We start from the raw sequence: 26,720 nt of genomic DNA on the forward strand, positions 1-26,720 counted from the left end.
CGCCTCCAGCCACGCTTTAGCGTAACTCTCTGTTCGTTTTTAATTTCTCCCCAACGCACTAGTGACGTAGACGCGTCAGCGACGCTGCCGCGTCGTGTGCGATTTATTATTATTATTATTTTAAATGCAGTATGCAGAATGCAATGCTTAATATGAATGCTATGCAAGTATGCTTGATTCCAGGTTCAATCAAAACTCGAGAACAAACAAAATAAACTAAAATGAAAACTGAAAAAGGAACGATTATACCATGGTGGGTTGTCTCCCACCTAGCACTTTTAGTTAAAGTCCTTAAGTTGGACATTTGGTGAGCTCCCTATTATGGTGGCTTGTGCTTGAATTTATCCAGGAATCTCCACCAATGTTTAGAGTTCCAGTAGCCTCCGGGGTCCCAAACTAGGTGCAGAAAGCCTTCAAGTAAGTTAAAGCAAGTGACAAGGCCCCGAGAGTGTTGATTTCTAGATTGAATTCCGGGGTCCCAAATCTTGCTTTTGCACCCGTCTTCTTGTTGAGCAATATTGTTCCAGCCGGGTGGCAAACAGTCTGAATTCTCATTGAAGCAGCCAGACAACTTCCTAGACCCATTCAGTTGAGCTCTACACCAACCTTTGCGTTTAAATGTTGAGCACACAACCATGTTAAACCTTGAAGGATAAATCTTATCACTAACCATCTTCTTCTTACTCTTAATGCCATAGAGAGCTCTAAATTGACCATCCATCTCCAGTAGCCCATGTTTAAGTGGAATTAGAAAGCTAAGTGATATGAATTTTACCTACTTGAATGTTGTGAAGGATGATGGCAACTTAGGGGGAGGTGTTTCTAATGAACGTGCAAGCTCCACTCCCTTGTGCTCTTCTTTGACAACTACCACCTCTTTGCAAGCTTCTTCAATATCAACATCTTCCTCTTGGTAGCTTTCTTCTGATTCAATTTCCTCTTCATTGTTCACTAAGGGCATGGGAGGTTGTGCTTTTTCTTCTTGAATCTCTATCTCTTAATCAACCTCTTCCAAGTCTTCAACCATAACATGCGGATGAGCAGATAATTTATACGCTTTTTGGCATTGTTTTTAGTATGTTTTTAGTATGTTTTAGTTAGTTTTTAGAATATTTTTATTAGTTTTTAGTTAAAATTCACTTTTCTGGACTTTACTATGAGTTTGTGTGTTTTTCTGTGATTTCAGGTATTTTCTGGCTGAAATTGAGGGACCTGAGCAAAAATCTGATTCAGAGGCTGAAAAGGACTGCAGATGCTGTTGGATTCTGACCTCTCTGCACTCGAAGTTGATTTTCTGGAGCTAAAGAAGCCCAATTGGCGCTCTCTCAACGGCGTTGGAAGGTAGACATCCTGGGCTTTCCAGCAATGTATAATAGTTCATACTTTGCCTGAGATTTGATGGCCCAAACTGGCGTTCCAAATCAGCTCAAGAATGCCCGGTGTTAAACGCCGGAACTGGCACAAGAATGGGAGTTAAACGCCCAAACTGGCACAAAAGCTGGCATTTAACTCCAAGAAAAGTCTCTACACGAAAATGCTTCAATGCTCAGCCCAAGCACACACCAAGTGGGCCCAGAAGTGGATTTTTATGTCATTTACTCATCTCTGTAAACCCTAGGCTACTAGTTCTCTACAAATAGGACCTTTTACTATTGTATTTTCATCTTGGTAGCTATCTTTATTCTTATGCTATCTTAGATCATGGGGGCTGGCCTCACGGCCATGCCTAGACCTTGTTCTTATGTATTTTCAACAGTGGAGTTTCTACACACCATAGATTAAGGTGTGGAGCTCTGCTGTACCTCGAGTATTAATGCAATTACTATTGTTCTTCCATTCAATTCAGCTTCTTCTTGTTCTAAGATAATCATTTGCACCCAAGAACATGATGAATGTGATGATTATGTGACACTCATCATCATTCTCACTTATGAACGAGTGCCTGACAACCACTTCTGTTCTACAAGCAAACAAGGCTTGAATGTTTATCTCTTGGATCCCTTAATCGGAATCTTCGTGGTATAAGCTAGAACTGATGGCGGCATTCAAGAGAATCCGGAAGGTCTAAACCTTGTCTGTGGTATTCTGAGTAGGATTCAATGATTGAATGACTGTGACGAGCTTCAAACTCCTGAAGGCTGGGCGTTAGTGACAGACGCAAAAGAATCAATGGATTCTATTCCAACCTGATTGAGAACCGACAGATGATTAGCCGTGCCGTGACAGGGTGCGTTGAACATTTTCACTGAGAGGATGGGAGGTAGTCACTGACAACGGTGAAACCCTACATACAGCTTGCCATGGAAAGGAGTAAGAAGGATTGGATGAAGACAGTAGGAAAGCAGAGAGACGGAAGGGACAAAGTATCTCCATACGCTTATCTGAAATTCTCACCAATGAATTACATAAGTATCTCTATCTTTATCTTTATATTTTATTCATACATCATCCATAACCATTTGAGTTTGCCTGACTAAGATTTACAAGGTGACCATAGCTTGCTTCATACCAACAATCTCCGTGGGATTGACCCTTACTCGCGTAAGGTTTATTACTTGGACGACCCAGTACACTTGCTGGTTAGTTGTGCGAAGTTATGATAAATAGTTGAGATTACAATTGTGCGTACCATGTTGATGGCACCATTGATGATCACAATTTCGTGCACCAAGTTTTTGGCGCCGTTGCCAGGGATTGTTTGTGTTTGGACAACTGACGGTTCATCTTGTTGCTTAGATTAGGTATTTTTCTTCAGAGTTCTTAAGAATGAATTCTAGTGTTTCAAGGTGATGTTCTTATCATCACCAAAGCTGATTGATTTTCATCAATTTAGCTCTTGAATGCAATGTCCTGCTGAAGCTTGGTTAACCATGTCTAATTCCTTTAGACTGAAGCTTTAGACTAACATTGCATGATTCCTGGAATTCTCATTAAGAATTTTGATATCTTTATTTTCTTTTCCACTTAATTTTTGAAAAACCACAAAAAAAATTACAAAATCATAAAAACCAAAAATATTTTATGTTTCTTGTTGAGTCTAGAGTCTCATTTTAAGTTTGGTGTCAATTGCATGTTTCTGTTCTTCCTGCATTCATTCATGTGTCTTAAGTGATCTTCAAGATGTTCTTGATGATTTCCTTGCTCTGATCTTTAAATTCTCTTGTCTTAAGTGTTTTGTGTTTCTCAATTGCATTCTCATTTTGTTAGTGTCAGTAGTATACAAACTTCTAAGTTTGGTGTCTTGCATGCATTGTTTATTTGATTTATGTTGCATTTTGATTATTCCTCATTATTAAAAATCCAAAAATATTTGTAATTTGTGTCTTTTCAAGTCAATAATACAGAGAATTGAAGATTCAGAACATACAGCAGAATAATTACACAGAAAAAGCTGGGCGTTCAAAACGCCCAGTGAGGAAGGCAAACTGGCATTTAAACGCCAGCCAGGGTGCCTGGCTGGGCATTTAACGCCCAAAAGGGTAGTGCTTTGGGCGTTAAAAGCCAGAATGTGCACCATTCTGGGCGTTTAACGCCAGGATGGCACAAGAGGGGAGATTCTATTTTCAATTCAAATTTTTTTTCAAGTTTTCAATATTTTTCAAAATCAAATCTTTTTCAAATCATATCTTTTCAATCATATGTTTTCAAAATCAATTTCTTTCCATTTTCAAAAATACTTGCTAACAATTAGTGATTTGATTCAACAATTCAAGTATGTTGCCTTTTCTGTTGAGAAAGGTTTAATGTTTGAATCATATCTTTTCTTGTTAGCCAAGTCATTAATCTTCAAAATCAAATCTTTTTTAAATTGTTTTTCAAATCATATCTTCTCAATCACATCTTTTTAAAACCATAACTTTTCAATCATATCTTCTTGATCACATCTTTTTCAAAATAGCTTTCAATCATATCTTTTTAATTTCTTATTTCAAAATCTTTTTCAAAAATCACTTGATTTCTTTTCCACTCTCAGTTTTCGAAAATCAATTAGTATTTTTCAAAATGTTTCTAAAATCTTTTTAATTAATTTTCGAAAATTTCTTCCCCTCTTCTCACATCCTTCTATTTATGGACTAACACGCATCCTTAATGCACAATTCGAACTCCATCTTTCTTGATAAGTTCAAATTTTCTACCTCTTCCTTCCATTTTTCTTTTTCCTCTGACACCTCAAGGAATCTCTATACTGTGACATAGAGGATTCCATATTTTCTTGTTCTCTTCTCTTTCATATGAGTAGGAGCAAAGACAAAAGCATTCTTGTTGAGGCTGACCCTGAACCTAAAAGGACCTTGAAGCGAAAGCTAAGAGAAGCTAAAGCACAATTCTCTGTAGAGGACCTAACAAAAATCTTCAAAGAAGAAGAAGACATGGCAACCGAAAACAACAACAATGCCAACAATGCAAGGAAGGTGCTGGGTGACTTCACTGCACCTACTCCCGACTTCTATGGGAGAAGCATCTCTATCCCTGCCATTGGAGCAAACAACTTTGAGCTTAAGCCTCAATTAGTTTCTCTAATGCAACAGAATTGCAAGTTCCATGGACTTCCATTGGAAGATCCTCATCAGGTTTTAGCTGAATTCTTGCAAATCTGTGACACTGTCAAGACTAATGGGGTTGACCCTGAGGTCTACAGACTTATGCTATTCCCTTTTGCTATAAGAGACAGAGCTAAGACATGGTTGGACTCACAACCTAAAAAAAGCCTAAACTCTTGGGAAAAGCTAGTCAATGCCTTCTTGGCAAAGTTCTTTCCACCTCAAAAATTGAGTAAGCTTAGAGTGGAAGTCCAAACCTTCAGACAGAAGGAAGGAGAATCCCTCTATGAAGCTTGGGAAAGATACAAACAATTAATCAGAAAGTGTCCCTCTGACATGCTTTCTGAATGGAGCATCATAGGTATTTTCTATGATGGTCTGTCTGAACTGTCCAAGATGTCTTTGGATAGCTCTGCTGGAGGCTCTCTTCATCTGAAGAAGACGCCTGCAGAAGCTCAAGAACTGATTGAAATGGTTGCAAATAACCAATTCATGTACACTTCTAAAAGGAATCCTGTGAACAATGGGACGAATCAGAAGAAAGGAGTTCTTGAGATTGATACTCTGAATGCCATATTGGCTCAGAACAAAATATTGACTCAGCAAGTCAATTTGATTTCTCAAAGTCTGTCTGGAGTGCAAGCTGCACCAGGCAGTACTAAGGACGCTTCATCTGAAGAAGAAGCTTATGATCCTGAGAACCCTTCAATGGAAGAGGTGAATTACATGGGAGAACCCTATGGAAACACCTATAATCCTTCATGGAGAAATCATCCAAATCTTTCATGGAAGGATCAACAGAGACCTCAACAAGGTTTCAACAATAATAATGGTGGAAGAAACAGGTTTAGCAATGGCAAGCCTTTTCCATCATTTTCTCGGCAACAGACAGAGAATTCTAAGCAGAGCCACTCTGACTTAGCAACCATGGTCTCTGATCTAATCAAAACCACTCAACGTTTCATGACTGAAACAAGGTCCTCCATTAGGATTTTGGAGGCACAAGTGGGTCAGCTGAGCAAGAAAATTACTGAACTTCCTCCTAGTACTCTTCCAAGCAATACAGAAGAGAATCCCAAAGGAGAATGCAAGGCCATTAACATGATCAACATGGCCGAACTAGGAGAGGAGGAAGAGGCAGTGAACGCCACTGAGGAAGACCTCAATGGACGTCCACTAGCCTCCAATGAGTTCCCCAATGAGGAACCATGGGAATCTGAGGCTCACACGGAGACCATAGAGATCCCATTGGATTTACTTCTGCCATTCATGAGCTCTGATGAGTATTCTTCCTCTGAAGAGGATGAATATGTCACTGAAGAGCAAGTTGCTAAATACCTTGGAGCAATCATGAAGCTAAATGACAAGTTATTTGGTAATGAGACTTGGGAGGATGAACCCCCTTTGCTCACCAAAGAACTGGATGACTTGTCTAGGCAGAGATTACCTCAAAAGAGACAGGATCCTGGGAAGTTTTCAATACCTTGTACCATAGGCACCATGACCTTTAAGAAGGCTTTGTGTGACTTAGGGTCAAGTGTAAACCTCATGCCTCTCTCTGTAATGGAGAAGCTAGGGATCTTTGAGGTACAAGCTGCAAGAATCTCACTAGAGATGGCAGATAACTCAAGAAAACAAGCTTATGGACTTGTAGAGGATGTTTTGGTGAAAGTTGAAAACCATTACATCCCTGCTGATTTCATAGTCCTAGAGACTGGGAAGTGCATGGATGAATCCATCATCCTTGGCAGACCCTTCCTAGCCATAGCAAAGGCTGTGATTGATGTGGACAGAGGAGAATTGATCATTCAAGTGAATAAAGAATCCTTTGTGTTTAAGGCTCAAGGATATCCCTCTGTCACCATGGAGAGGAAGCATGAAGAGCTTCTCTCAAAACAGAGTCAAACAGAGCCCCCACAGTCAAACTCTAAGTTTGGTGTTGGGAGGCCACAACCAACTTCTAAGTTTGGTGTTGAACCCCCACATTCAAACTCTAAGTTTGGTGTTGGGAGGTTCCAACATTGCTCTGAGCATCTGTGAGGCTCCATGAGAGCCCACTGTCAATTTACTGACATTAAAGAAGCGCTTGTTGGGAGGCAACCCAATCTTATTATATTTATCTATTTTCTTTTGTTATTTTATGTTTTCTGTAGGTTAATGATCATGGGAAGTCACAAAATCAATTGAAAAAGCAAAAACAGAATGATAAATAGAAAGAAAAACAGCACACCTTGGAGGAGAACTTGCTGACGTTTAAACGCCAGTGAAGCTAGCAAATGGGCGTTTAACGCCCAGTCTGGCACCTTTCTGGGCGTTTAACGCCAGAAAGGGGCACCAGACTGGCGTTAAACGCCAGGAAAGGGCAAGAAGTTGGCGTTAAACGCCAGAAATGGGCACCAGCCCGGTGTTTAACGCCAGAATTGGCATAAAGAGCATTTTTGCTCGCCACTTGGTGCAGGGATGAATTTTCCTTGACATCTCAGGATCTGTGGACCCCACAGGATCCCCACCTACCCCACCACTCTCTCTCTTCTTCACCCATTCACCAATCACCTCAACACCTCTTCCCCAAAAACCCATCACCTATCAAATTCCATCTTTCTCTTCACCACTCACATCCATCCTTCATAAAACCCCACCTACCTAACCATTCAAATTCAAACCACTTTCCCTCCCAAACCCACCCTCACATAACCGAACCCTACCCCTCTCTCCACCCCTATATAAACCCATCTTCACTCCTTCATTTTCACACAACCTAAACACTACTTCTCCCCCTTTGGCCGAACCACAAAGCCATCTCCATATCCTTCATTTCTTCTTCTTCTACTCTCTTCTTTCTTCTTTTGCTCGAGGACGAGCAAACCTTTTAAGTTTGGTGTGGTAAAAGCATTGCTTTTTGTTTTTCCATAACCATTTATGGCATCCAAGGCCGGAGAAACATCTAGAAAGAGGAAAGGGAAGGCAAAAGCTTTCACCTCCGAGTCATGGGAGATGGAGAGATTCATCTCAAGGGTGCATCAAGACCACTTCTATGAAGTTGTGGCCTTGAAGAAGGTGATCTCCGAGGTCCCTTTTAAACTCAAAAAGTGTGAATACCCGGAGATCCAACATGAGATTCGAAGAAGAGGTTGGGAAGTTCTTACCAACCCCATTCAACAAGTCAGAATCTTAATGGTTCAAGAGTTCTATGCCAATGCATGGATCACAAAGAACCATGATCAAAGTGTGAACCCGGACCCAAAGAATTGGCTTACAATGGTTCGGAGAAAATACATGGATTTTAGTCCAGAAAATGTAAGGTTGGCATTCAACTTGCCCATGATGCAAGGAGATGAAGTAGCTGTGTTCAAGAATCATCACACTTAACTTGGCCAAGACTCATAAAGTAGCTGTGTTCAAGAATCATCACACTTAACTAGGAGAATCAATGACACTATCTGGATTCTGAGTTCATAAAGAAGCCAATCATCCTGAATTTCAAAGGATAGAGTGAGATGCCAAAACTGTTCAGAGGCAAAAAGCTAAAAGCCCCGCTCATCTAATTAATACTGATCTTCATAGATGTTTTTGGAATTCATTGTATATTCTCTTATTTTTATCTTATTTGATTTTCAGTTGCTTGAGGACAAGCAACATTTTAAGTTTGGTGTTGTGATGAGCGGATAATTTATACGCTTTTTGGCATTATTTTTAGTATGTTTTAGTATGTTTTAGTTAGTTTTTAGTATATTTTTATTAGTTTTTAGTTAAAATTCACTTTTCTGGACTTTACTATGAGTTTGTGTGTTTTTCTATGATTTCAGGTATTTTCTGGCTGAAATTGAGGGACCTGAGCAAAAATCTGATTCAGAGGCTGAAAAGGACTGCAGATGCTGTTGGATTCTGACCTCCCTGCACTCAAAGTGAATTTTCTAGAGCTACAGAAGCCCAATTGGCGCGCTCTTAACGGCCTTTGAAAGTAGACATCCTGGGCTTTCCAGCAATGTATAATAGTTCATACTTTGCCTGAGATTTGATGGCCCAAACTGGCGTTCCAAATCAGCTCAAGAATGCCCGGCGTTAAACGCCGGAATTGGCACAAGAATGGGAGTTAAACGCCCAAACTGGCACAAAAGCTGGCGTTTAACTCCAAGAAAAGTCTCTACACGAAAATGCTTCAATGCTCAGCCCAAGCACACACCAAGTGGGCCCGGAAGTGGATTTTTATGTCATTTACTCATCTCTGTAAACCCTAGGCTACTAGTTCTCTACAAATAGGACCTTTTACTATTGTATTTTCATCTTGGTAGCTATCTTTATTCTTATGCTATCTTAGATCATGGGGGCTGGCCTCACGGCCATGCCTAGACCTTGTTCTTATGTATTTTCAACGGTGGAGTTTCTACACACCATAGATTAAGGTGTGGAGCTCTGCTGTACCTCGAGTATTAATGCAATTACTATTGTTCTTCCATTCAATTCAGCTTCTTCTTGTTCTAAGATAATCATTTGCACCCAAGAACATGATGAATGTGATGATTATGTGACACTCATCATCATTCTCACTTATGAACGAGTGCTTGACAACCACTTCTGTTCTACAAGCAAACAAGGCTTGAATGTTTATCTCTTGGATCCCTTAATCGGAATCTTCGTGGTATAAGCTAGAACTGATGGCGGCATTCAAGAGAATCCGGAAGGTCTAAACCTTGTCTGTGGTATTCTGAGTAGGATTCAATGATTGAATGATTGTGACGAGCTTCAAACTCCTGAAGGCTGGGCGTTAGTGACAGACGCAAAAGAATCAATGGATTCTATTCCAACCTGATTGAGAACCGACAGATGATTAGCCGTGCCGTGACAGGGTGCGTTGAACATTTTCACTGAGAGGATGGGAGGTAGCCACTGACAATGGTGAAACCCTACATACAGCTTGCCATGGAAAGGAGTAAGAAGGATTGGATGAAGACAGTAGGAAAGCAGAGAGACGGAAGTTACAAAGTATCTCCATACGCTTATCTGAAATTCTCACCAATGAATTACATAAGTATCTCTATCTTTATCTTTATATTTTATTCATACATCATCCATAACCATTTGAGTTTGCCTGACTAAGATTTACAAGGTGACCATAGCTTGCTTCATACCAACAATCTCCGTGGGATCGACCCTTACTCGCGTAAGGTTTATTACTTTGACGACCCAGTACACTTGCTGGTTAGTTGTGTGAAGTTGTGATAAATAGTTGAGATTACAATTGTGCGTACCATGTTGATGGCGCCATTGATGATCACAATTTCGTGCACCACATGCTTTGGGCGTTGTACACCCTCCTCAACAACAAATTCAAACTCCTTAGAAGAGGGTTCTGTGACTTGAGGTTCCCGTGGAGGTTCTGCATCTCCTAAATCTTTAACCACTTCTTCCTCTGCAACTATTATGGCTTTCTCCACTTGTTTCAGTACAAATTCATGCTCCTTATTGTCCACTGGAGTCTCTAGTGTCTCCTTCATGCTACGTTCTTCATTAGATTCTCCACATGAAGCCATGGGGGTCCCTTGAGTGTCCGAACGTCTAGAAGGTAATTGATTTATTGCTTGCTCCAATTGATGAAGGGTTTCATGAAATTGATCTACTGTTTCCTTGAGACGATCCCTTGACTCTTGTTCCATTTCAATAGCATAACTGGGATCATCCTGCTCTTGGATTGATGGATGTGGGTGCTCTTCCATGGATGGTGGTGATGGGATGGGTGGTGATGGAATGGGTGGATCATTATATGGTTGAAAAGGAAGTGCACTAGAGCTTAAGGGTTGATTGTTGAAGGTATTCGGTGGTCTGATTTGGGTGACCAGAGCTTGTATAGTAGAGTTTAAATCGGAAAATACTTTCTCCATGGAGGTTTAGGGTGGATAGGAGGGTTCATTTTGATAATGATAAGGAGATGGTGTATATTGAGGTGGTGGTTTTATGTATGTTTCATTTGACTCATAAGGTGGTTGGTATGGTAGATATGGATTAGGGTCATACGGAGGTGTTTGGTGGAAAGGAGCTTGTGAGTATAGTGGTTCAAAATTATATTGAGGAGGAGAGGGTTCATAGGTATATGGTGGGTCTTGTTGGTAGTCAAAAGAGTGCTCACCATAGCCATTGCCTTGATATGCATCACAGAATGGTTGTTGATAGTCCATTAGAGGTGGTTGTTGCCATGAGGGTTGATCAAATCCTTGTGGCTCCTCCCATCTTTGATTGTTCCAACCATGGTGCATGTTGTCATTATAATCTCCTCTTCCTGCAACATAATTATAACCAGACTCAGAGCCAAAGGGGTGAGAGTTCATAGTAGTGAGAGATAATAAAAACAAAAACTAACAAAAAAGGAATTTTTTTTTTGAAAAAATATTTACAATAACCAATAATAAGACACACGTTTGCAATTCCCCGGCAACGGCGCTATTTTGACGTTAGGATTTTTGCTAGTAAAGAATTTTATAAAATTGCGTTGTAAGTATAGATTCTAGACCAACAGAAATCCCTTCATACAAACGATTTGGTTGTCACAAGTAACAAACCCCTTTAAAATTGATAACCGAGTATTTAAACCTCGAGTCGTCTTCTCAAGGAATTACAGGGAGGTATGTTCTTATTATTGGTTATGGAAAAACAGTGTTTGGGGGTTGAAAAAGGTTTCAAGCAAGAGAAATAGATTACAGAATTGATAAATTAATAACTAATAAAACTTTTGGCAAGGTATTAGAACTGGAAGTCCTATCCTTATCAATTGTGATGAGAATTGGATTTTAATCCCACTTAGTTAACCTTTACTAAAGCAAAGGAAAGTCAAGTGAAATAATTAATTTGATCCTCAAGTCCTAGTCAATCCCTGTGGGAAGACTAGCTTTAGAGCGATCTGCCAATTTTAACCACTGTTTTATTTGATAATTCAAGAGTTACCAATTATTTAACTCAAGCCAAGAGGGAAAATTCTAAATTAAATTGAAGACATCATAAATAGAATAAGGCAATCATAAATCTGAAAATACCTCAAATTATATTAAATAGAAATATCAAATGTAACATGGAAAAGTTCATAGACAAATAAAAGAGAAAGTAAATAAAAAGAAACATTGAACCTGGGATCGAGAGTCACTCCTAAAACTAAGAGAAGTCCTAAATCCCTATCCTAAGAAGAGAAGAGAGAACCTCTCTCCAAACTGAACCTAAATCATGAATTGTAACTAAAAAATGCTAGCTCCCTCGAATGGATGTATTCCCATACTTCATAACCTTTGGTCTATGCCTTCTGAACTTGGATTTGGGCCAAAAAGGGCTTCAGAATCCGCTATGAGCGTTTTCTACAATTTCTGGTGCGTAGCCTCTGTCACGCGTCCGCGTGGGTCACGCGGTCACGTCAATTGGAGTTTTCCTTATCGCGCGGTGGCGTCAGTCATGCGGCCCCGTCATAGGTGTTCTTCTTTAGGTGTACGGTCGCATCAGTCATGTGGCCGCATCGCTGCTTCTTCGCTCTTGGCACGCGGTCGCGTCGTCCATGCGATCGCGTGGATGCCAATTTCTCTAAAACTCCGTTTTACGCTTTCCTTCCATTTTTGTATGTTTCCTTTTCCATCCTTTAAGTCATTCCTGCCTTAGAAGATCTGAAACTACTCAACACACTAATCATGACATCGAATGGAAATAAAGGTAATTAAAATAATTAATTTTAAAGCATAGGAAACATGTTTTTCACATACATCACATAATAAGGAAGGGAAAGTAAAACCATGCAATTAATATGAATAAGTGGGTGAAGGATTGAATAAATCACTCAAACTAAGCACAAAATATATCACAAAATATGAGTTTATTAGTGAATAAGTTGGGAATAAAATATGGGAGAAAATAGTTAAGGTTTCAGAGATATCTATTTTCTGGATTGATTTTTCTTATTAATTATTTTAATCATGCAAGATTTAATTCATGGCAAGCTATATGTGACTGGACCCTAATTTCTTAGACCTTCCTAGTCTCCTCTAAAATTCATTAACTGCCAATTTCTTGGTCAATTAATTCCAATTAGAAGCTGCATGATCAAATTCCAGTTTGTATGCCACAAAAATCCTAATTACCTAAAGATAAGAGGATTATATGTCACGTATCCCATTAAATACAGATAATTAGAATTTAGGAGAAATTGTTTTCAAGCTGTTGTTTAAGGAAAGAGCTTTTCGAAGTTATACAAGAACTCAATTAGAACATGGATCATACTTCCGTTCCACCCAAATTCATAGAATAAAGAACGAAAACAATTTTTGAAATATAAATCAAAACATGAATTAAAATAGAAAAGTAATAATGTAAATCCATACAATAGACAGAGCTCCTAACCTTAACAATGGAGGTTTAGTTGCTCATGGCTCAAAGAAGAAAAATAGGGATTCAGGTAAAACTGTAGAGTACGAAATGTAAATTGGTATAGAATTCCCTAATGGAATCCCCCGAAATCCTCCTGAAGAAGAAAAGTTTCTCCTTTATATAACTAATCCTAATTAATTTAAAAGCTAATATCTAAAATTAAGATAATATCTTTTCCTCTTTTCAAATTCAAATTTGAATTAGAATTAATTAAATAATCCACGCCTTGTAACGTGGGGACCACTTGGCTTCACTGGATCCGCGCCTAACTTGGCAGAGAGCTGCGCCTTACTTGAGTGCCAAAATGGGATCCAAAAATCACTCCCAGTATTTTCTGCATTTTCTGCACGTGGTGCATGTCACGCGTACGCGTCGATGGTCTATTCTGCGTGTCACGCGTACGCGTCAGGTACATGTACACGTCAGGCACGTGCACGCGTCGCCATGGAAAGCTCCAATCACATGCACGCATCAGGTACGCGCACGCGTCGCTCCTTGTTGTCATCTCCTTGAATTCTTGTGTTGCAGAAACTCCATTAAAGCCAGCTGAATGCTACCTAAAATAAAAAGAATTGCACAAGACTCAAAGTAGTATCCACAGTGGCAAAAGATAATTAATTCTTGATTAAACTCAACAATTTAAATGCAAATTCACTAGGAAAAGATAGGAAAGATGCTCACGCATCACAACACCAAACTTGAATTGTTTCTTGTCCTCAAGCAACCAAACTAATATAGGCTAAGGATGTGAATTTTCATGAGAATGAGAGTTCGATGAAGCTAAAGTCTATTCTTAAAATAGGGTTTATTCATTATAGTTTTGAACAGTTTTGGCATCTTACTCTCTTTTGAATCAGAGGAATGTCAGTGTCATTCCGAATTAGAATCCGGATCATATTATGAATTCTCTTATCTTTATACTCCAGTTTAATCCTTGAACACAAAATGATTTTTTTAATTTATTTTTCTTTGGTGCTTTGCACCTTGAGCCTAGCCGTGACTTTAAATGTTTTGTCTCAAGGGTTACTTGACACAGAAACACCACAAGCACTTAACTGGGGGACTCTCTTTGAGTTCTGATTTCTCTTTCAGTTACTCCCAGACATTGGTGCTCAAAACCATTGGCATATTCGGTTAAACGCACTTGGTCTTGACTCTAAGTGTTCTATCTCAAGGATTACTTGACACAATCACACCATAAGCATATGACTAGGGAAACAACTCTTTGAGCTTTTAATAATGTCTGACCTCCCTAGTCATTGATGCTCAAAGTCTTGGACCTTGCTTTTATAGTGTATTTTTTTTTGCTATTTCTTTTACTTCAAGGATTAAACTTTTACTTATTTCAGAGAATTCATAATAACTTTCTAAATTCCTGTTCCTTGTACATCAACATCCTTTAATTCAAATTCAACTATGCACTGTTCATATCATGCATTCAGAATCACAAATAATACCACCATATTTAAGTAAATAAGACTATTTTTTAAATATAAACTCAATTTGTCATGCAATACATCACTTCTTTCTTTCTTTTGAATTCAAGTAATCAAAGCAACAGAAAACAGAAAACAGAAAACAGAAGATAACAAAATAGGAATGGAAGAGAAATAAAATGAAAGGAACTCAACCACTTCAGTTATGCTGGTGGTCATCTCATTCCTCCACGAAGAACATTCATCCCCCTTTGGTGCTAAACAGAAAAGCCATAAGCGAAGCATCAACACCAAACTTAAAGGTTTGCTTGTTCTCAAGCAAAAAAGAACTGAAAACAAGAAGAAAAGAATATTATGATGAAAGAAGAAGAAAAGGATAAAAGAACAAGAGAGAATTAGGATTTGGGAGAGAGAGAGAGAATAAAAAATAAAAACTGGACGGCGCACTATTGGAGGTGTGTAGCGCATGCGACGCGTATGCGTATGGCACGCGTACACGTGGGGCGCGCGATTATCATAGTGACACGTGAGCGTCAAGCACGCGTATGCGTGTGCTTGGATTGTGCGAATCGCGCGAAGCCAGCCGTGTGCACGCGCAACTCTCTGCTCGCGTGGCTTGGGGACCAAAATTTTATATGACGCGTTCGCGTCATGCACGCACACGCGTGGATGGCTATTTGTGCAAAGGACGCGCACGCGTCAGGGACGCGTACGCGTGAACAAGTTTGTGCGTCTAGCACACTTCCAGCCCCAAGCCAATACAACCCTCTACCCGAACACCTTTTTACGCCAATTTTCAAGGTCACACGTACGCGTGGATGGCTAAAGGCGCAAACAACGCGCTAGCATGAGGTACGCGTATGTGTGGTCTTGTTTGTGCACAAAGCATAGTTCTAGCGCCACTCCTACTCATCTCTCGGGTAAGTTTCTTCTCTGTCTCTCTTTTTTTTTCTTTTTTTTTTTTTGAAATATTTTTTGAAGGTTTCAGTTCCTGTTCTCAAATAGCTGCATGATCAGATAGAACTTAATAAAAATCAAATAAATAAGAAAACTACTACTACGAGAATAACTAAGGATACAAAATTATCGGGTTGCCTCCCGACAAGTGCTTCTTTAATGTCACTAGCTTGACACTTGATTGTTAAGTTTTCTTCCTCTTCTTCCAATTGGTTAAAAGAAATGACTCCTAGGGGGGAAGAGGTGAAGACTAGTGCCCCCTGATATAAAGTCCTCCTAACAAGCTTTCTTTTATTGTAATTAGCTTGATTCACTTTGCTTGTTGGGATAGAGGTTGGATTGCTCTTTGTTGACCTTCTCTTTTTCATGGATAATTTCTTATGTTTCTTGGTCACAATCCCCCTTTCAGTGCTTTCCTTGGTTGCTTTCACTTCTTTGATTTCAAAATTTTGGTGTTATGTGATGGTTAGAGTGTATCCTTCATCAAGAACTTCTTGAATTGGTGGTTTAATAAACTCACCCTCTATGCCATTCTCTGCTTCATTGGAATGTAGATTCCCATAATTGCTTTCATCCTTTACAACCTCCCTTGTTTGTGCATATTCCTTCTTTGTTGTTTCATCTTCCTCCTTTGTTGGTGCATCTTCCTCCTCCTCTATGTGTGAGGGTAGAAAGTTCTCCAATTCACTGGAGTATGAACTCCTTTGATTGATTTCCTCACTTTCTTCTGTAGGATCTTGTATTATGACTTGGTAATCAGCTGCACATAATTCTCTACATTTTTGACACTCGTCTTTATATCATGTATGAATTCTTTCATGAGAAGCTCAAGATCTGATGGTATTTGAGATGCATAAGGAGATGATGACTCTTGATATGCATAAGAAGAAGATGATGGTTCTTGATAAGCGTAAAAAGAGGATGGCTCTTGCTATGAATAGGGAGATGGTGGCTCTTGAAATGGGTAGAAGGATGATGATTCTTGATATGGATAGAGAGGTGGTGGTTCTTGGCATGAATATGGAGATGGTGGTTCTTGATATGAATATGGAGGTGGTGGCTCTAGATAGTTAGAACATGGAGCATTGAAGTTTCTTTGGTTTTGACTTTGCCAACTACAATTTGGATAGTTCTCCATCCACCATAATATGAATCACTAATTGGGTGTGAGTAGTAACCCATGTGATCTCTCTCCATTATTTTTCCTTAGCACAAAACACCAAATAGAATTAAACGCACCATGTGGTAAATAGGAAAGCAAAGAAGACAGAACAGAAATATTTTTTTTCGAAAATTTTTCAAATAAAAATTAAATTAAATTAAAACTAAAACGCCTAATATAAGCAATCAAACAACTGATAGTTGTTAATCAGAGTCAATCCTCGGCAACGGCACCAAAAACTTGGTGCAGTTTTTGCAACCACAGACTAACCGGCAAGGGCACTGGGTTGTACCAAGTAATACCTCAGGTGAGTGAGGGTCGATCCCACGAGGATTGATGGATCAAGCAACAATGGTTGGTTAAATGATGAGCGGATATTTTATACGCTTTTTGGGGGTAATTTCATGTAGATTTTAGTATGTTTTAATTAATTTTTAGTATAATATCATTAGTTTTTAGGCAAAAATCACATTTCTGGACTTTACTATGAGTTTGTGTGTTTTTCTATGATTTCAGGTAATTTCTGGCTGAAATTGAGGGAGCTGAGCAAAAATCTGAGTTAGGCTAAAAAAGGACTGCTGATGTTGTTGGATCCTGACCTCCCTGCACTCGGAATGGAGTTTTTGGAGCTACAGGAGCCCAATTGGTGCGCTCTCAATGGCGTTGGAAAGTAGACATCCAGGGCTTTCCAGCAATATATAATAGTTCATACTTTGCGCGAAGATAGACGACGTAACTTGGTGTTGAACGCCAAGTACATGCTGCTGTCTGGAGTTAAACGCCAGAAACACGTCATGATCCGGAGTTAAACGCCCAAAACACGTTATAACTTGGAGTTTAACTCCAAGTAAAGCCTCAACACGTGGATAGCTTTAGTCTCAGCCCCAGCACACATCAAGTGGGCCCCAGAAGTGGATTTCTGCACCAATTATCTTAGTTTACTCATATTCTGTAAACCTAGGTTACTAGTTTACTATTTAAACAACTTTTAGAGACTTATCTTGTACCTCATGACATTTTCAGATCTGAATTACATACTTTTTGATGGCATGAGTCTCTAAACTCTATTGTTGGGGGTGAGGAGCTCTGCAGTGTCTCGATGAATTAATGCAATTGTTTCTATTCCACTCAAGCGTGTGTATGGTCCGATCTAAGATGTTTATTCGTGCTTAATTATGAAAGAGGTGATGATCCGTGACACTCATCACCTCCCTCAATCCATGAACGTGTGCCTGACAAACACCTCCGTTCTACATCAGACTGAATGAGCTTCTCTTAGATTCCTTAATCAGAATCTCCGCGGTATAAGCTAGAATTGATGGCGGCCACTCTTGAGGATCCGGAAGGTCTAAACCTTGTCTGTGGTATTCCGAGTAGGATTCAAGGATTGAATGGCTGTGACACGCTTCAAACTCGCGATTGCTGGGCGTGATGACAAACGCAAAAGGATCAATGGATCCTATTCCAACATGATTGAGAACCAACAGCTGATTAGCCGTGCTGTGACAGAGCATCTGGAACGTTTTCACTGAGAGGATGGGAAGTAGCCACTGACAATGGTGACACCCTACATACAGCTTGCCGTAGACATGCTTTACAAACAATTGAGTTGAATATTACATTGCAGAAATTCAGAGGACAAAGCATCTCCAAAACTCCAACATATTTCCCATTACTGCACAACAAGTAACGATTTTATTCTCTTTTATTTTTTTTTCCAATCTAATAATTCCAACTGATAATTTTGATTGACATCTTGACTAAGAATAATAAAATAAATATAGCTTGCTTCAAACCAACAATCTCCGTGGGATTCGACCCTTACTCACGTAAGGTATTACTTGGACGACCCAGTGCACTTGTTGGTTAGTGGTACGAAGCTGTGTTAAATAGTCCATTAATATTGGCATACACAAATTCGTGCACCAAGTTTTTGGCGCCGTTGCCGGGGATTGTTCGAGTTTGAACAACTAAAGGTTTATTTTATTTCTTAGATTAGGAATAATTTATTTTTATTGTTATAGAGTCATTAAATCCTGATAGGATAGTTTCTTTTCAAAAATTTCTTTTCAAAAATATTTTTCTTAATTAATTGTTAATTTTCGTGAGTTTAGTGTCTTGTTCTAAGTTTGGTGTTAATTGCATATTTTATATTTTTCTTTAAATTTTCGAACTTATGTTCTTTGTTCTTCATTGATCTTCAAGTTGTTCTTGTTTATTTTTCTTGTTTGATCTTGAGTTTTTCTTGTTTTGTGTCTTTTCTTGTTTTTCTTGTGCTTTTTCAAAACATTAACTTTCAAAAATTTATACTTTTATCCATAAATATAATACATCTTTAAAATAAACACTGAAAGTACTGCCCAATTGGCTGGAGCTTTAGTAGTTGTTCTTCATAATTGGGTATCTTCTTTGGAATCTTTTTCAAAAATAATTTTTCTTTGATTAAATCTTGTGCCAAACTCCAAGTTTGGTGTTTTCTTGTTAATTTTTCTTTAATTTTCGAAAATTTATCTTGGTTTTCTAAAAATTTTAAGTTTGATATTCTTTCTTTTGTTCTTGGTGTTCTTGTAAATCTTCAAGGTGTTCTTGAGTCTTTCTTGCGTTTTGATCTTAAAATTTTTAAGTTTGGTGTTCCTTGGTGTTTTCCCTCCAAAAATTTTTGAAAATAAGGAGCATTGGATCTAAAAATTTTAAATCTTGTGTCTTTTGTGTGTTTTTCTCTTTCATCATAAAATTCAAAATTCAAAAAAATATATATATATATCTTTTCTAACTAATTTTGAACTACATTTTCGAAAATTTTATATAAAAATTCAGATTTCAATTTCAAAATATTTTCAATTACTTTTATTTATTTCATTTTTATTTTATTTTATAAAAATTCCTGAATCACTATTTCCCTCCAAAATGGATGACACAGCTAAGGCTAAGCATCCAAGGCTTCAAACAAGGAGATAATGAATCCTTTTATGATGTCTGGGAGAGATACAGAGAGATGCTAAGAAAATGCCCCTCTGAAATATTTTCAGAGTGGGTGCAATTAGACATCTTCTACTATGGGCTTACAGAAAAAGCTCAGATTTCTCTAGACCACTCAGCTGGTGGATCTATACATATGAGAAAAACAATTGAAGAAGCTCAAGAGCGTATTGATACAGTTGCCAGAAATCAGCATATGTACCTAAGCAGTGAATCTTCCATGAAAGAAGAAGCTAAAACAGTAACTGCTAAACTCAGTCCTGTAGACCAGGCTAATGAATTCAATCAGCAATTAGACTTTCTAACTCAGCAGCTAGCCGAATTCAAGGAAATACTACAGGAAACAAGAATGGCTAACAGGAATATGGAAGTACAGTTAAAGCAAACAGAAAAGCAACTGTCAAAACAAATAACAGAAGAATGCCAAGCAATTCAATTAAGAAGTGGGAAAACATTAAATACCTCACTTCAAAGTAGCAGGAAGCCAAGAAATGAACAAATGGCTACTCAAAATCCCTCTAAGGACAATCAGAGCCCAGAGAGGAATAAGGCTGGCGCTGAACGCCCAGACCATGCTCATTTCTGGCGTTCAACGCCAGAAACAAGCATGAACCCGGCGTTGAACGCCCAAAGGGAGCACAGTTCTGGCGTTCAGACGCCAGTAACAAATAAGGAGTTGGCGTCTAACGCCAGTGGGGGATCAGTCACATACAAGTGTTGATAACAACCCTTCTAAAAAGGCTTCCCAACCCACTTCTGTAGGTAATAAACCTGCAGCAACTAAGGTTGAGGAATATAAAGCTAAAATGCCTTATCCTCAAAAACTCCGCCAAGCAGAACAGGATAAGCAATTTGCCCGCTTTGCAGACTATCTCAGTACTCTTGAAATAAAGATTCCGTTTGCAGAAGCACTTGAGCAAATACCCTCTTATGCTAAGTTCATGAAAGAGATCTTAAGTCATAAGAAGGATTGGAGGGAGACTGAAAAACTTTACCTCACTGAAGAATGCAGTGCAGTCATTCTGAAAAGCTTACCTGAGAAGCTTAAAGATCCCGGGAGCTTTATGATACCATGCACATTAGAGGGTACTTGTACCAAGCAAGCTTTATGTGATCTTGGGGCAAGTATCAACCTAATACCTGCATCTACTATCAGAAAGCTTGGTTTGACTGAAGAAATCAGACCAACCAGGATATGTCTTCAACTTGCTGATGGTTCCATTAAATACCCATCAGGCGTGATTGAGGACATGATTGTCAAGGTTGGGCCATTTGCCTTTCCTACTGACTTTGTGGTGCTGGAAATGGAGGAGCACAAGAGTGCAACTCTCATTCTAGGAAGACCTTTCCTAGCAACTGGCCGAACCCTCATTGACGTCCAAAAAGGGGAAGTAACCTTGAGAGTCAATGAGGAGGAGTTCAAGTTGAATGTTGTCAAAGCCATGCAACATCCAGACACCCCAAATGACTGCATGAGTGTTGATATTATTGACTCTCTGGTAAGAGAGGTCAATATGGCTGAGAGTCTCGAATCAGAGCTAGAAGACATCTTTAAAGATGTTCAACCTGATCTGGAGGAATCAGAGAGAATAGTAGAACCTCTGAAAATCCCTCAGGAAGAGGAGAAACCTCCAAAACCCGAACTCAAACCATTACCACCATCCCTGAAATATGCATTTCTGGGAGAAGGTGATACCTTTCCTGTAATCATAAGCTCTACATTAGAGCCACAGGAAGAGGAAGCACTAATTCAAGTGCTAAGGACACACAAGACAGCTCTTGGGTGGTCCATCAGTGATCTTAAGGGCATTAGCCCAGCCAGATGCATGCACAAGATCCTATTGGAGGGTGACGCCAAGCCAGTGGTCCAACCACAAAGGCGGCTGAATCTAGCCATGAAGGAAGTGGTGCAGAAGGAGGTCACTAATTTACTAGAGGCTGGGATTATTTATCCTATTTCTGATAGCCCCTGGGTAAGCCCTGTCCAAGTCGTCCCTAAAAAGGGAGGCATGACAGTGGTTCATAATGAAAAAAATGAATTGGTTCCTACAAGAACAGTTACAGGGTGGCGTATGTGTATTGATTATAGAAGACTCAATACAGCCACCAGAAAGGATCATTTTCCTTTACCATTCATAAACCAGATGCTAGAAAGACTAGCAGGTCATGAATACTACTGCTTCCTGGATGGATATTCAGGTTATAATGAAATTGTAGTAGATCCCCAGGATCAAGAGAAAATGGCATTCACATGTCCATCTGGAGTATTTGCATACAGAAGGATGCCATTTGGCCTGTGCAATGCACCTGCAACCTTTCAGAGGTGCATGCTCTCAATTTTCTCTGATATGGTGGAAAAATTTCTGGAAGTCTTCATGGATGACTTTTCAGTATTTGGAGACTCATTCAGCTCCTGTCTTGACCATCTAGCACTTGTTCTAAAGAGATGCCAAGAGACTAACCTGGTTTTAAACTGGGAGAAGTGTCACTTTATGGTGACTGAAGGAATTGTCCTTGGGCACAAAATTTCGAACAAGGGAATAGAGGTGGATCAAGCTAAGGTAGAGGTAATTGAAAAATTACCACCACCTGCCAATGTTAAGGCAATCAGAAGCTTTCTGGGGCATGCAGGATTCTATAGGAGGTTTATAAGGGATTTTATACGCTTTTTGGGGGTAATTTCATGTAGATTTTAGTATGTTTTAATTAATTTTTAGTAGAATATCATTAGTTTTTAGGCAAAAATCACATTTATGGACTTTACTATGAGTGTGTGTGTTTTTCTGTGATTTCAGGTAATTTCTAGCTGAAATTGAGGGAGCTGAGCAAAAATCTGAGTTAGGCTGAAAAAGGACTGCTGATGCTGTTGGATCCTGACCTCCCTGCACTCGGAATGGATTTTTTGGAGCTACAGGAGCCCAATTGGCGCGCTCTCAACGGTGTTGGAAAGTAGACATCCAGGGCTTTCCAGCAATATATAATAGTTTATACTTTGCGCGAAGATAGACGACGTAACTTGGCGTTGAACGCCAAGTACATGCTGCTGTCTGGAGTTAAACGCCAGAAACACGTCATGATCCGGAGTTGAACGCCCAAAACACGTTATAACTTGGAGTTTAACTCCAAGTAAAGCCTCAGCACGTGGATAGCTTTAGTCTCAGCCCAGCACACACCAAGTGGGCCCCAGAAGTGGATTTCTGCACCAATTATCTTAGTTTACTCATATTCTGTAAACCTAGGTTACTAGTTTACTATTTAAACAACTTTTAGAGACTTATCTTGTACCTCATGACATTTTCAGATCTGAATTACATACTTTTTGACAGCATGAGTCTCTAAACTCCATTGTTGGGGGTGAGGAGCTCTGCAGTGTCTCGATGAATTAATGCAATTGTTTCTATTCCACTCAAGCGTGTGTATGGTCCGATCTAAGATGTTTATTCGTGCTTAATTATGAAAGAGGTGATGATCCGTGACACTCATCACCTCCCTCAATCCATGAACGTGTGCCTGACAAACACCTCCGTTCTACATCAGACTGAATGAGCTTCTCTTAGATTTCTTAATCAGAATCTCCGCGGTATAAGCTAGAATTGATGGCGGCCACTCTTGAGGATCCGGAAGGTCTAAACCTTGTATGTGGTATTCCGAGTAGGATTCAAGGATTGAATGGCTGTGACGCGCTTCAAACTCGCGATTACTGGGCGTGATGACAAACGCAAAAGGATCAATGGATCCTATTCCAACATGATCGAGAACCAACAGCTGATTAGCCGTGCTGTGACAGAGCATCTGGAACGTTTTCACTGAGAGGATGGGAAGTAGCCACTGACAATGGTGACACCCTACATACAGCTTGCCGTAGATGTGCTTTACAAACAATTGAGTTTAATATTACATTGCAAAAATTTTGAGGACAAAGCATCTCCAAAACTCCAACATATTTCCCATTACTGCACAACAAGTAACGATTTTATTCTCTTTTATTTTTTTTCCCAATCTAATAATTCCAACTGATAATTTTTATTGACATCCTGACTAAGAATAATAAAATAAATATAGCTTGCTTCAAACCAACAATCTCCGTGGGATTCGACCCTTACTCACGTAAGGTATTACTTGGACGACCCAGTGCACTTGCTGGTTAGTGGTACGAAGCTGTGTTAAATAGTCCATTAATATTGGCATACACAAATTCGTGCACCATTAAACCACTTATTTAGGCAAATAGAAAAGAGTGTTTGATATTCAAAGAGCATTAAACAGTAAATTAAGAGTTTGAAGACAGCTGGTGAATACGTTGGGAATATAATATGGGAGAAAACAGTTAAAGTTTCAGAGATATCTATTTTCTGGATTGACTTTTCTTATTAATTATTTTAATCATGCAAGATTTAATTCATGGCAAGTTACATGTGACTAGACCCTAATTCCTTAGACCTTCCTAGTCTCCTCTAAAATTCATTAACTGCCAATTCCTTGGTCAATTAATTCCAATTAGAAGATGCATGATCAAATTCCAGTTTGTATGCCGCAAAAGTCCTAATTACCTAAAGATAAGAGGATTATATGTCACGTATCCCGTTAAATCCAGATAATTAAAATTTAGGAGAAATTGTTTTCAAGATGTTGTTCAAGCAAAGAGTTTTTCCAAGTTATACAAGAACTCAATTAGAACATGGGTCATACTTCCGTTCCACCCAAATTCATAGAATAAAGAACAAAAACAATTCTTGAAATATAAATCAAAACATGAATTAAAATAGAAAAGTAATAATTTCAATCCATATAATAGATAGAGCTCCTAACCTTAACAATAGAGGTTTAGTTGCTCATGGTTCAGAGAAGAAAAATAAGGATTCAGGTAAAACTGTAGAGTACGGAATGTAAATTGGTATAGAATTCCCTAACGGAATCCCCCGGAATCCCCCTAAAGAAGAAAAGTTTCTCCTTTTTATAACTAATCCTAATTAATTTAAAATTTAATATCTAAAATTAAGATAATATCTTTTCCTCTTTTCAAATTCAAATTTGAATCAGAATCAATTAAATAATCCACGCCTTGTAACGTGGAAACCAATTGGCTTCACTGGATCTGCGCCTAACTCGGCAGAGAGCTGCGCCTTACTTGAGTGCCAAAATGGGGCCCAGAAATCACCCCCAGTGTTTTCTGCCTTTTTTGCACGTGGCGTATGTCACGCGTACGCGTCAGTCACGCATACATGTCGATGGTCTATTCTGCGTGTCACGTGTACGCGTCAGGTACGCGTACGTGTCGCTGTGCAACTTTGCTTTTCACACGTATGCGTCAGGCACACGCATGCGTCACCATGGAAAGCTCCAAATCACCCGCACGCATCAGGTACGCGCACGCGTCGCTCCTCGCTGTCATCTCCTTTAATTCTTGTGCTACAAAAACTCCATCAAATCCAGCTGAATGCTACCTAAAATAAATAGAATTGCACAAGACTCAAAGTAGTATCCACAGTGGCAAAAAGATAATTAATTCTTGATTAAACTCAACAATTTAAATGCAAATTCATTAGGAAAAGATAGGAAAGATGCTCACGCATCAGGTTCCATCCAGATCTTCATACGCATAGAATTTCACCAGATAAAAGTCATTGCCTAGATCGATGACATCAAGTTCATCCATTCTTCCCACAAATTCTCTATTCTTCTTCTCATGGTAGCATACCCAATTTTTCTTCCCATTAACTTGACTATAAGATATCTCCACCATGGCTTCCATAACTCATTCTTGGATTCCTTATTGATGACAACATTAAACAACCCCTCACCAATAGCTTCAACTGTGATTTCTGGTTTGTTAGTTTCTTTCTCTGTTTCGTCTACTTGTTCATCATGTTTTTCTATTCATCACTCTCCAGGTCTTGTTCTCTTCCTGTCACCATGTCTGCATAGGTTCTGCTAGTCATGCCCTTTTTGTCTTGCTGCATCCAGTCTTCTACCTTTGGTACAAGATCATTTGTTCCTGTGAAGCCCTCATTCCCTTTTCATACGTTCTTCACACTCTTCTATAGGAGGTCCCTCTCTTACTCTGAAGTATCTTTCTCACTTAAGGCTCCCTCCAACGACCCTAGTCTTGTCATAAGGCCAGTAGGGCTCACAGGAAGGGTAAACTTCTTTGGTATTTTAGAGATGTACGAAGAGAAAAGGAGAGGAACATTCCAACAGCTAGTTTTTCTTAAATTTTTATCTAATATTTGATATTTTTTGTAATAAGAGGGGCTAAAAGCCCAAGCAAAAAACAAAAAAGAATACTAGCTACAAATCATGCAAGGCAATGAAACAACTCTATCATCTTCATGGAGTATCCTTTTTACTTCCTAGGGAGGAAAATTCCAGGATAAAAAACCTTTCTCATATTCTAAACTCTTTCTAGCAAGGCAATCAGCATCTGCTTAAAGAATTTGGGTGACTTGTAGGGTCCTTTCCCCCATTTAGTAGATTCATCACCGAGCCTGAATCGCATTCCACAATAATCCTCTTGAAACCCATCCTCTAAGCTAGTTTCAGCCCATTCGCGATGCCCTAAATCTCTGCCATGAATGCTGAGCACATTCCCAAGTTATACGTGAATCCCACAATCCATCTACCATTCTCATTCCTGATCAGTCTGCCACATCCCGCTCTACTTAGATTCCCTCGCAACGCCCCATCGGTATTCAACTTCAGCTACCCCGCCGAGGGAGGAGGAATCCATTGTGGATCTCTACCTTCTCTGTCACTCTCCCAGTCAGGTTAGCTTTCATGAATGCTTGCCTTGTCTCCTGAACCTGCTGAGTGATTGTCTTATATGGTTGATGTGGTCTTTTATAATTTCCTTTATGGGCTTCTTTGTACCTCCAATCTGAGAGGTTCTAGCATGTGGACATAAAATGATCTTTCCAATCTAAATCTTGTTTATTCGCTAATTGTTGTTCCATATTGGTTTTCAGCCAATCCTCCCAATTTAGGTGAAAAAAATTCTGTATATATCTGGGATTTAGGTTACAGAACCATATTGTGGAGGCTTTTGGGCAATCTCTAAAAATGTGCAATAGATTTTCTTGAATGTTCTAGCAATAGTTAAAGTCTTTGTTTTTCCCAAAAATCCTTGCCTTTCGTTGATTAGTTAGGATTCTTTTATGTAGCATGGTCCACATGAAGACCTTTACTCTTTGTGGTCCTTTTAATATTTGGCTCCATAATTGTCTTTATCGTCTTTGTCCAATTACTGATAGCTCT

The sequence above is a fragment of the Arachis hypogaea genome, chromosome 1, assembly GCF_003086295.3.
Source record: "Arachis hypogaea cultivar Tifrunner chromosome 1, arahy.Tifrunner.gnm2.J5K5, whole genome shotgun sequence".
Lineage (NCBI taxonomy): Eukaryota > Viridiplantae > Streptophyta > Magnoliopsida > Fabales > Fabaceae > Arachis > Arachis hypogaea.